At 38.3% G+C, this 11,069-nt stretch overlaps 1 protein-coding gene across 1 annotated transcript in view; it reads left to right on the top strand.

The window, feature by feature from the left end:
- Positions 1 to 205: 205 nt before the first annotated feature.
- TMEM108 (transmembrane protein 108) overlaps positions 206 to 11,069 on the top strand; it is a 242,112-nt gene continuing 231,248 nt past the window's right edge. Inside the window, exon 1 of the mRNA XM_042042876.1 lies at positions 206 to 227. The gene's annotated coding sequence lies outside the window, so the exon portion shown is untranslated. The remainder of the gene's footprint in view (positions 228 to 11,069) is intronic.

Here is an 11,069-nt window from a genome sequence, read left to right as displayed (position 1 = left end):
TTATTTACATAATTTAGGCAGTTTGTTAAAACATTCCATGTGTGAAACATTCTGGGTTAACCTCAGCCAGCTCTTATTATTACATGATATATTGTTGAAGTTTCTTACTCCTGACTTTATTTCATTTTTAGGAGTTGTTGGTGACTGTTGACAAACAAGTTCTATGGACCTAAGGATCTGTCCCATAGAGAAAAGTACAACTGCAGGAATTAGACCTTTGCAAGAAGGTTTGGTTTTTTCATGTATTATTAAGTTAATCTCTGAGTTAGTAGATGTTCATTTTATAAAATAATGTATCTGATACCTCTGCATTCCAGTAAAATTTAGTGTACAAGGTCAAACAACGGCAAGATAAGGGGATGCTTAGGAAGGCTGAAGATGATAGGTTGCCAGAGATTAATTACCCAGTAAAAATGAGAGTTTCTTTGTTTAGAATGAATGGTGATAATGACCTGAAAACAGAAGGTGCTTTAAATGAAAGGCAAGTGACTAAACTTCTGTGCAATGTTCTTTCTGTTAACTCAGGGGCTGGAGTGACTTTTAAGGCTGTATGCTACATGCATAAGCAAAGTGTGTTAAAAATCCTTCATAAATCAGTATTAAATTGTTTTTGCCTACACTGAAGGGAGTTGAAAATATTATCTCATTCATTATTCAAAAATGCCTGTGTCTGATAGAACATGATAAGGGAATTCTAGTGAGGACATAGAGTTAAAAGATGTAGAATGCAATTCTTAAAAGATTGCTTTTGTCCTGGATTATACAGACTTTCTACAAGGGCATGGAGTGATAGCACAAGGGGTAATAACTGTTTAAACTGAAAGAGGGTATATTTAGATTAGATACTATGAAGAAGGTTTTTTTTGTGAGGGTGGTGAGGCGCTGGAACAGGTTGCCCAGAGAAGCTGTGGATGCCCCATCCCTGGCAGTGTTCAAGGCCACGCTGGATGGGGCTTTGAGCAACTGGATCTAGTGGAAGGTGTCCCTGCCCATGGCAGGGGGGTTGGAACGAGATAATTTTTAAGGTCACTTCCAACCCAAGCCCCTTCATGAGTCTATGGTTCTATGGTATAAGGTTCCACTTTCCTCTTTTTAGAGATGATGACAACTTTGCTCTAAAAGGACACTTGCTATTTGGCTGTTCTTTATTAACTTGTCTCTCCCCAGTGCTCTACATTGAGCCCAAAGTGCAAGTCTGAATAAGCCAAATGGCTGATCTACTTACTCAGCTTCTTTGTTTTATATAACGAGGCCTGATGATTTTCCATTTAGATGATCTGTTTTGAATCTGGTACACTAGTTATTCCATAAAAGCCTGAGACTGCCACATCTTAGCTCTAAGCATGAGAATTACTTTGTTGTCTCTGCCCTGTTGTGACACCTGGATTTTGTTCACCTGCATGAAAGACATCTGTACATCTGCATCTGTCCTCCTTGGAGACCTTCACGCTAAGGGTCTGCAGTTCCATGATTCACCAGCCACTATTGCTGGTATGTAGGGTTCTGGAGCTGTGTGCAGCTGAGCTGATGGCTGATGGATAGGTAGATGTCTTCTTCCCTTTTTCATGTGTCGCAGCATGGCTGTGGCTGCATCCATCATTATGACTGGCTTGTACCTTGCAGTCTTTCTGTGACCTGACATGAAATTAAATAACTGGCATTTGAGTCATTTGAGGTGTTGTGATTATAGGAGACAGGGTGGCTAAGAAATTGATCACAGTTCATCATTAGCTCAACAAATTAGAAATTAAGTTTATGACAAAGTCTTGCTTATGAATGCTAAGTTTTAGAAGTAGGACTGTACAATTGAAGTCTGAAGAAATGTACTGAAAATCCCATATAAAGTCTTAACATAGTTTAATATGTTAATATGTAATAGGCACATTTATGAGAGTCTGTAATACATCTGCTTTTTCAAGCTAAAAATAATTAAACATACCTGTGGTTAATTGTAGACTGCCTAAAAAATTCAACCTTGGGGCATAGTTCTAAGTTCAAATAGCTACTGAACTTGCTATGTTTCACTCAGTAACTTTGCTACAGTCTGGCAAGTTGAAATCATCAGCTTCTTTCAAGAATCCATTTGCTGAGAGTCCTGAAAGTTACCTGGAGCAGAGATGATGAAAATCGTAATGAAGGAGAGGACATCTGCTTTCAAACGCTCCCACAGCTTTAGCTGTCATAGCCCTTTGCCGCTAGAGGACAGCAAGACCTCAGGAAAATGGGGTTGTGTGAGGAGGTGAGAAAAAATGAGAGAAATTGCTTACACAAGAGTTAAAAAAGCCTTAGTTCAGAAGTTACATGCTTCTAGGTATAATCAATCTTCTTAAAGGTTGAGTCAGTTTTGGAAGGTATTTTGAGACAAAATACAGAGGAGGCAGATAAATAAAAGCTGAAGTTTTAATGCAGTACTTTGTGTATCAGTTATAGATAATGTTATTTGAAAAGTACAATACTAATTAGCTTTGAGAGATGTATGCTGTTTCCATTAAATTCATATATAGTTTTGTATTGATTTCAGCCAGAACAGGGCTTTGCTTTGAAACCTTAAATAACTGGTACGTGTTCTGATTTTTGATGAAGGAATTAGATACCCTTATGTAGAAAGGTTTTTACAGTCTGTTATTTAGAATGGAAATAATAGACTGAACACACTGAAAAGGAATCTCCTGCCTCTACGCCTATCTATTACTTTAATCATATTTATGTTTGTAACTTCTAATGCAAGGATTCATTAAAAGTTTCAACATAAGATACAGGAAATGTATTCGGAACAGTGCAATTCATAACTAAAATCAAACTTTTCACCTTCATGGCTTTAGTATATCACACAAGAAAAACTTATTTAATCTTTATGGTAAGTCACTTGGTGATATTTCTCCATTAAGAGTTCAAAAGCATCTTTGAAGTGACCTTAGTTTGTCATAAATCTGAATTGAGTTTTAACCAAAAATTACACAATGAGTTATAATCCTAGTAAGAAGAGAGCTCTTGAACATCTATTTTATCATCACTGAATCATCACTGAACTGAGAAGGGCATATCAGATTTTGCAGTCTCATGGTCATTTTGTCCCAGGCCAGTTGGATTAATGTGTATGATCACAATGCTGAGGAACAACTAATCTTGTTCACCAGAAAAGTGGGTGAAAGTGAAGGAAATATCCAAACAAACAGCAAAATAGAGATATGCTAATGACAAGCAATTGCTGTTGCCATGCTCTTTATTGCTTCAGCCAAGAGCCAGAAAACTACAGTGGTGCATAGCAAGGGATTAATATAGAGAAATATGCTGAAACTTGCACCTAATAATTTCGACGATCACTTACTTACAAAATCTTCTTGTGTTAGTGGGAATGTGAAATTCAGTAGGACCCAAGTGAAATTTCATGAGTAGTTTCATACTGCATTGTTCATCCCCAGACCATCTGCCTTCTTGGCAGAGCCAAGTGTCCCAATAAATTATCCTGTTTGGGATTTGCAAATTAGGCCTCCTAAATCTGAACAAAATTTGCCTTGAAAACACATGGAAATGGTACTGTCGATTTTAAAAGTTTTGTACCTGAGTGAGTTCACTGGCTTTTTTATCCTGCAGTGACTAGGTTCAGCATCTTTTGTTTCCCAGAAGGTTGCCTTGACCAAGGGGCTATAGGCAGGACTGGGCTCAGACCTTCTGCAGTTGTCTGGGGAGAGCTAGTATGTCATACAGCAGAGTGCATATTTTGTGGGACCATAAGGAACTGTAAGAATCATGATTCTCTAAGTCAGGGATTAGGATTCCTCCTGCCTTCCAGCAAGCTAAAAAAAATGTATTTTGTCTCCAGATGTACTCAGCTGTACCCAGATGAGGATGAAATGATCTCTTACTTCATTTTAAATGCCTAATTCTGGGAAGCACCTGAGATCTCAAGAGTGATCAGGTATAAACCATAGTCATTTTTCATCATTCCTTTAGGTAGCTATTATCTCTCTCATTCTGTATTCTGTCTGTGGTCAAGTGTGACTCTGCCCTTGTAGTCTCTAGAGGTCAGACTTTTAAAGCCACAGAGTGCACTGTCAGGGCTTAAAATTTGGTGTGACAGTGCTAGAAGATGCCATATTTAAGTCTCTTTCTAGAACAGTCTTTATTCAGTGATGCAAATGGTTGCAGTTCTCTAAGGTACCAATTTAGCAATGTCCTTAATCATGCCTAATCTGTAATCATGTCAGTATTTACTTTGAAATCCAAGGGGCTAATTCGTTCCTGCCATTTTTTTCTTGAAGTTGGTGTCTTTCTTATCTTCAAGCACAATCAATTTTGGTTTTAGGAGTTATAAGGACAGCCACAGAGAATTTCTTTTTTCTGACTTGGTCAAATGCAAAAGAAATTATATTGAAATTGTGTGAGAAATTTCTTCAGAAATCCTTGCATTATTAGGCTAGTGGTAGAAGTGCCAGCAGAGGCATGGCATCTGGGATGTTGAATCCTAGCTTTAAGAAAAGAAATACTAGAAAGCTTCCCAGAAGTTCTTAGCCTGTGCATTTGAAACTCTGATTTCAGATCTGAGTGGGTCCCATCAAAGGACTATGCTCTGAACTTCCAGAGGCAGGTCCTTTTCATCTAGCTGAAAATTAAACACTAAGTTCCTTTAGTTTTTCATTGATGCCCCCAGTTTTAATTATGTAGATTGAAGGGCTTATTACTGAGGGGTGCTGCTATATTTTATTATGTGTACTGCTAAACAGGATACAATTTCAAAAAATTAATTGGATAGTGTGGAAATTGCTGAAATGAATGAAGAATCTTAGGTATTTTCCATGGAGTTCATGTTGTTAGACAGAAAATGTAGATACTTGTGTGCTACATTAGTTCTGCATTTATGAGCTGAAACTGACAACCACATGATGTAGAATTTTATCTCTAAACCATTATGTGGATATTTTTGAGTCAATTTATGTAGTTTCCTAAAAAATTTCTCACGCTACTGGGGTAGCAGGTTTTTTTTAGCAATTCATTGTCTATTGAGTTTAAATTCTCTATATGAGACATGTATTGAAACCAAATTACGTTTCTCTTTTTATAACTGCAGCAGATTCTGAATATCCTGAGGCTATAACTGACTGGCATACAGAAAGATTAGATAACCATTGCATAATAGGAGTGGCTGGAGATCTGGAGCTGCATATACTCTTTTAAACATATGGAATTTAAAAAATGTGACTCAAATGAAGAAAGACTTCAGGTCAGATATATATTAAATTAAGTTACAGCTTTTGCCTTGAAGACTTCAAAAGAAAGGACATACCACATGATTATTACTTCATTTCTGAAAAGTTGTTTGCCCAGTTGTTCTTTACCTTCCACAAACTAATTTTTTCCCCCTTTCAGTCTTCATTCCCATGTCACCTTTCACCATCTTTCAGTGCATGCCAAAGGAATAGTCAGACAACCAGATAGACACTAGCAAGGCCTCTTCACTGCTGGTACTGAAGTAGGAGTGCTGCAACAGCCAAACATTTCTCTGGATTCTTTTAGGTATTGCTCTGCACCACAAGTCTGACCTCATTCCCTCAGACCCTAATTTAGTCTTCTGTCTCTTTAAAAAAAACCCCAAAAAATACCTCCAACAACTGCTGTTTGAAGAGGCATCACGTATGATAAAGGAAGGGGAAAAAGATAAGAGTTATCTTTTTGGCTTGGGGTCAACATAGATGAAAGTATGTTCTGACAACTGGAAGACTGCAGTCTCATCAATATCTGTGGTAGGAAGCAGAGCACAGGTGTTTCAAATCGTGGAGAAAAGACAGGGCAAAGTGCTTGGTGTGAGGTACAGTCTTTAATACCTGCTGGTATCTCAAGTGCATTAGACGACAGTCTTTGCAGTCACAAGGGCTAAACTTCTTTTTGAAAGTTTCTGCTCTGCACAAAGAAAGCAAGCGCTAATGACAGGAAAGACCTAACTCCCCAGGGCAGTTTCTAAGAACAAACAAAGCAGACTTTTTCTATGTGTTTTAAAGACCTTTTAAGGTCCTTTTAAAGACTTTTAAAGACCATAATGAATTCAAAGGGAAACTAGGCTATAAAACATCTTTCAATGTACTTATAAACAGCAAAATATCACTTTATTCTTAAGCAAGGTAAATAAAGCCATGAAATACATAGCTCAGATCTGTCAAAAACATACTGCCTTTGAATCAGAAAAAATATTTCCCACTACATCTTCAAAACAATTTTCAAATTCTGTCTGGCAATGAGACTAGTCTTCAAAACAGTAATCCTACCTAGCTTTAAATTGTTAAATGTCAGAGCTGAGCTTATGTTCACAATGGAACTAAATGATGAACAGCACCAATCAAATGACCTTTATTGAGTAAACAATTTGTTGCAGTCTCTGGTGAAGCCTTTCCATTGACATGCCTTTAGATTAGATGATACGTTAGAATAAACACTACTGATAGCTAACAGTAAAGGAAACATTCAAAATATTACTTTATTTCCCCATCCTCCCTAAAGCCTGCCACTTCATTCTCGTGTACCTGCTAAAGAAATGCCCAAGGCTGCTTGAACATTCAGAGATTTCTTTGAAAATTAGTCTGCATGGAAGAGAAATTGAGAGCAAGGGCAACCTTCTTCCTACCACATAGGTGATGGAAGAAAATAACTGTAATTTTTGGGTTAAAGGCCATCTTGTGTCAGGAAGTGAGGTTGCAACGAGCTTTTCTTTTCCCGCAGAATACCTGAATATCTTGGAAATTAACTGGGCACAAGTGAAGTACCTTTGCTTTGGGGTATGATGGCAGTGCTTCCTCAGGGCATCAGGAATACCAAGGTGGGGCATTCATATCTAGTAAACAGCAAACTCATGTGCTTGGTTTCAGAACCAAATGTCTCCAAATTCCTTCTGCTGGCAATGTGGCAATGCCTTTTTGGAATTGCATTTCAGGGTCCATTCCCTGCAGAATGTGCTATGGAAATAAGGCCATGTCTCTGTCCTCATCTTGTTGCAGTTTAGGGCATGGTATTAAGACAGGGTAATGGCACAGAATTACAGAATATGCTGAGTTGGAAGAAAACCACAAGGACCATTGAGTTCAACTCCTGGCTCTGCACAGGAAACCCAAGAATCACACCATGTGCCTGAGAGCATTGTCCAAATGCTTCTTGAACTACGTCAGGCTTGATTTGATGCTGTGACCACTTCCCTGGGGAGCCTGTTCCAGTGCCTGACCACCCTCTGGGTGAAGAACCTTTTCCTGATATCCAACCTAAACCTCCCCTGGCACAACTTCAGGCCATTCCCTTGAGTCCTGTCACTGGTCACCACAGAGAAGAGATCAGTGTCTGCCCCTTCTCTTCTCCTCATGAGGAAGCTGTAACTGCAATGAGGTCTCCCCTCAGTCTCCTCTTTTCCAGCTAAACAGAAAAAGTGACCTCATCCACTCCTCACCAGGCTTCCCCTCCAGACCCTTCACCATCCTTGTTGCATGCCTTTGGACACTGTCTAATAGCTTAATGTCTTTTTTACATTGTGGCACCCAAAACTGCCCCCCAGCACTTGAGGTGAGGCTGTCCCAGTGCAGAACAGAGCGGGACAATCCCCTCCCTTCCTTGGCTGGTGATGCTGTGCCTGATGCCCCCCAGGACACACTTGGCCCTCCTGGCTGCCAGGGCACTGCTGACTCACATGCAACTCAACCAGGACTTGCCCTGGCGAGGATACTGCAGTGTTTGGATACATCTTTTCAAAGGCCAGTGTGTGCCTTTGGTTAGCCTGAAACATAGAATGGTGTTTAAGTGGTATGGCTTGTTTTTCTGAGCATAGGCAAATATGTGTTCCATATGAAGTGTCTCCTTAGGCACCAGGCACTTTCAGAAGGGTGTGAAAGCAGAATACTAGCCTAAGAATGCAGCTCACAGACAAATGATGAGAGCACAGATGGGTTGCAGTGCCTGAAGCCCACAGGGAATGAGCAACAGAGTTGAGCATGTGTTTTCCTCAATGATGGTTGGGTAGAGACTGTGTTCCGTAGTGGGTTCTGATTTTGTATTTCAGTGCAGTCATGAATTTTCATGAGGTTCAGGAAGCTACCTATTTAGTTAGTCACACTGTAGGGAAATTTTCATATGCTGAATGTACGAGTATCTTGCTCTCTTATAGCATGTTGTCATTGGGGGAGAAGTATTGGAGTCTTCTTTTTTAAGTTATTTAAAACAAACTGGTGAAAAACAAGTGTAGTAAGCAATCAGGTCAGTGCTAAAAAGTTCTCTCCCCAATTCTGTGCTAATGAATGAGGAATTAACTTAAATCCATGACAAATTCAACTAAGAAAGTAATCCATCTTTCTGTGTGGTAAATGTCAACTTGAAAACTCTCAGTAAGTTTATCAGGTAAAGATAATTGATCTATGCATGTTCATACTTTTGATATTAATCCAGCTGTTTACCTCCTTTTATGTTTGCTCCTCATTAGTTGTCACACACATAATTTATGATCTAGTTTTTTAAAGCATAGATTTCTGTACATTGGTTCCTGTATATCTTCTTGTAAAGTTTTGCTGTAGAAAACTTAAAAACTGAGAGGATCATATCATACTAATGTATAAACCTGTACAGAGTGACTGAAAGAAGCAGCATATATCCCCTGCAAACTGATATTTTCTCTATGCAGTGTTCCAGCTACATGGAAAGGACATGAAATTATTTGATTGATTTTTCCAGTAAGTGATGCATATATTTGGTTACCTGGGACATCTAAAGTTCATCTAAAACAAGCTGTGCAAGATTTGGTGTATTTGGCAGGGTGCTTGTCAGCGTTCAAGGTCATGTGGCTGGGTGACCTGCAGGAGCTCTCGAAACAGCTGAGGTACAAAAGGATGGGAAGAGTAGGAGGCTGCAGGGGAGCAAAGGTGGAAGTAGGAGCCCGCCCCAGGGCAACACGTCTGGGTGTAAGTGGGGAGGTGAGAAGTGGATATTAACAGAGCTTCATGCAGCTACACTTCCATATGGTTAAACAGCTGTGTGCTTGCTCCTCTCAGAAACATGTTTTCCTATTACAGCTTAGAGCTGATTCATTCAGAGATGCACTCCAGACCACAGCATAATGAAGCAGAGCCTTGCTTTCTATCTGTGTTATGATATTTTAATTAAATACCAGGTAAAATATTAAAAAACCCTCTAGGTGACCTAGAAATCTAACTTACTTTTTCATCAGATTTCTTAGAACAATGTTGAATTGGTCTTAAGATCTGTTTGAACCAGTGCAAAAATGTGGCCTAAATACCAGTGTCTAATGTGCAGCCATAATTCTTTATTTTAAAGAATCTTTGTTAGGAAAGGTAGAAAATCAGAAATATTATTGTTGCACTCTTCCTTTAAATTACTTAGGCTGGCTTGTGAAAATGAAGAGTAAGCAGTGGTATTGGCAGAAAAAAGTAGGAATTTCATTAAAAATGTAAAGGAGAAACCAAAGGTGAAAGAAAATTAGTGCCCTGAAGAATTATTTTTCTTACTACATGATTCTTTCCTAGATCCATAACACCACTGAGCAGATTATTCTATTCTTAATTCTTGTATCTTAAAAGTCTACATTTTAATTTACTCAGACTGTGGAACCTTGCATTTTTAATCTTTGCTAATGTCTGTTGTAAATACCATGTTTGTTTTGATGAAAGAAATAATGTTTGGGGGAGTTAAGCTTTTTCTTCAGTCCCTCTTGCTTAACTTTGTTATAATCTTTTAGGTGAGCATTTTAAAATAAGACATTTTAAAGAGATTTGGAATTGAAATTTGGAATAAATTTGGAAGATTTTAGAACAATACCAAATCTTAAACATAGTTGAGATGTTTGCTGACATGTCTTTACTGGCTGACAGAATATACTGTATAGCAAAGCTATAAAGAATGGCGAAATTACATAATACTTGGATTTGAGTCATTCTTCTGGGCTTTTGGTCCTGAGATAAAATACATCAACTTCAGATGTAGTTTCAACAGCTCTTGTTTTTCTCCATTTGTAAGTAGCGCAAACATTACTGAAGCATCTGTGTACAGACATAGGTAGGAGTCACTCATCCATGTATTTTCTGCAAAGCTGGTGCAGTTAACAGGACTGGAAATCCACAGCCTTTACTCTTTGGACCTTCCTTCTTCTTCCTGTAGAAGTAATTTCTGCAGATCCAAATTAGCCTGAAATCAGTGAAGACAGAACTGAACCCAGACAGTTCCATAAATGACATGTCATCTTGAGGTGAGGCTGTGACAGGAAAGGACTTTCTACTGCTTATGTTTCTACTTCTGCAGAGGAAAAGCTCAGCCTGGATATAAACAACTCTTACAGATTCTGTGGGATGGATGAAATTTGTGGTATAGTATCACACATTGCACCATTTTCATCACATTTCATAATTTTGTAGAAACCCGCCTACTTTATTTACCCACTTCTTTCAAGAAATCTATGTTAAAATACTTCAGTTGTGATAGCTCAATGTCCATATTGCTTAGTCATATTTTGACTCAATCCCCCTGAACTTTATGGAAAAATATGTACTCTATTCTGTTTTTAAACCACCTATTCATGCATCCATATACCCAAAAGAAGTTGACTTTTAAAGAAGTGATTCCTAAAGGTTCCACTAAAATATGTACTCACTTTGCAAGCAAATGTGTGTTTCTTGACAAAGCAGATTGAAAAACGTAAAGGTGCTTGTGAAGAACTCTAGACCTTTACACAAAAGCATAAAGAATCACTAGTAACGTCACTGGATTTAATAAAAGATGTAAACAGAGAACTGCTTTTCCTTAAAAACAGGAGTAAAAAATTCTCTCCTATAAAAATCTTCAAAAAGAAGAAGTAGGATTATTTCAATTGCACAGTTCACATCATAAATTTTCTAAAGAAAGTGTAATCCTGTGTTAATGCAGCTTCTTTAACTTGACTGTACAAGGTTTGGTTTGAACCCAAAAACCTCTTCAGGAGTTTTAATATCTCTGTGAATAAGCTCTGAAAGAAGAGTGAAATTCTACAAAGGAGACTTTGCACCAGTTTTTTTAAGTCTTCCAAAAAGAGATTTTGCAATTTTCATACATCAGTG

Source organism: Corvus kubaryi, unplaced genomic scaffold (assembly GCF_017639235.1).
Source record: "Corvus kubaryi isolate FWS band 111438036 unplaced genomic scaffold, C.kubaryi_AGA036_p1.0 37398, whole genome shotgun sequence".
Lineage (NCBI taxonomy): Eukaryota > Metazoa > Chordata > Aves > Passeriformes > Corvidae > Corvus > Corvus kubaryi.
The sequence above is the reverse complement of the archived record's forward strand: the minus strand, read 5'-3'. Positions and strand labels throughout refer to the sequence as shown.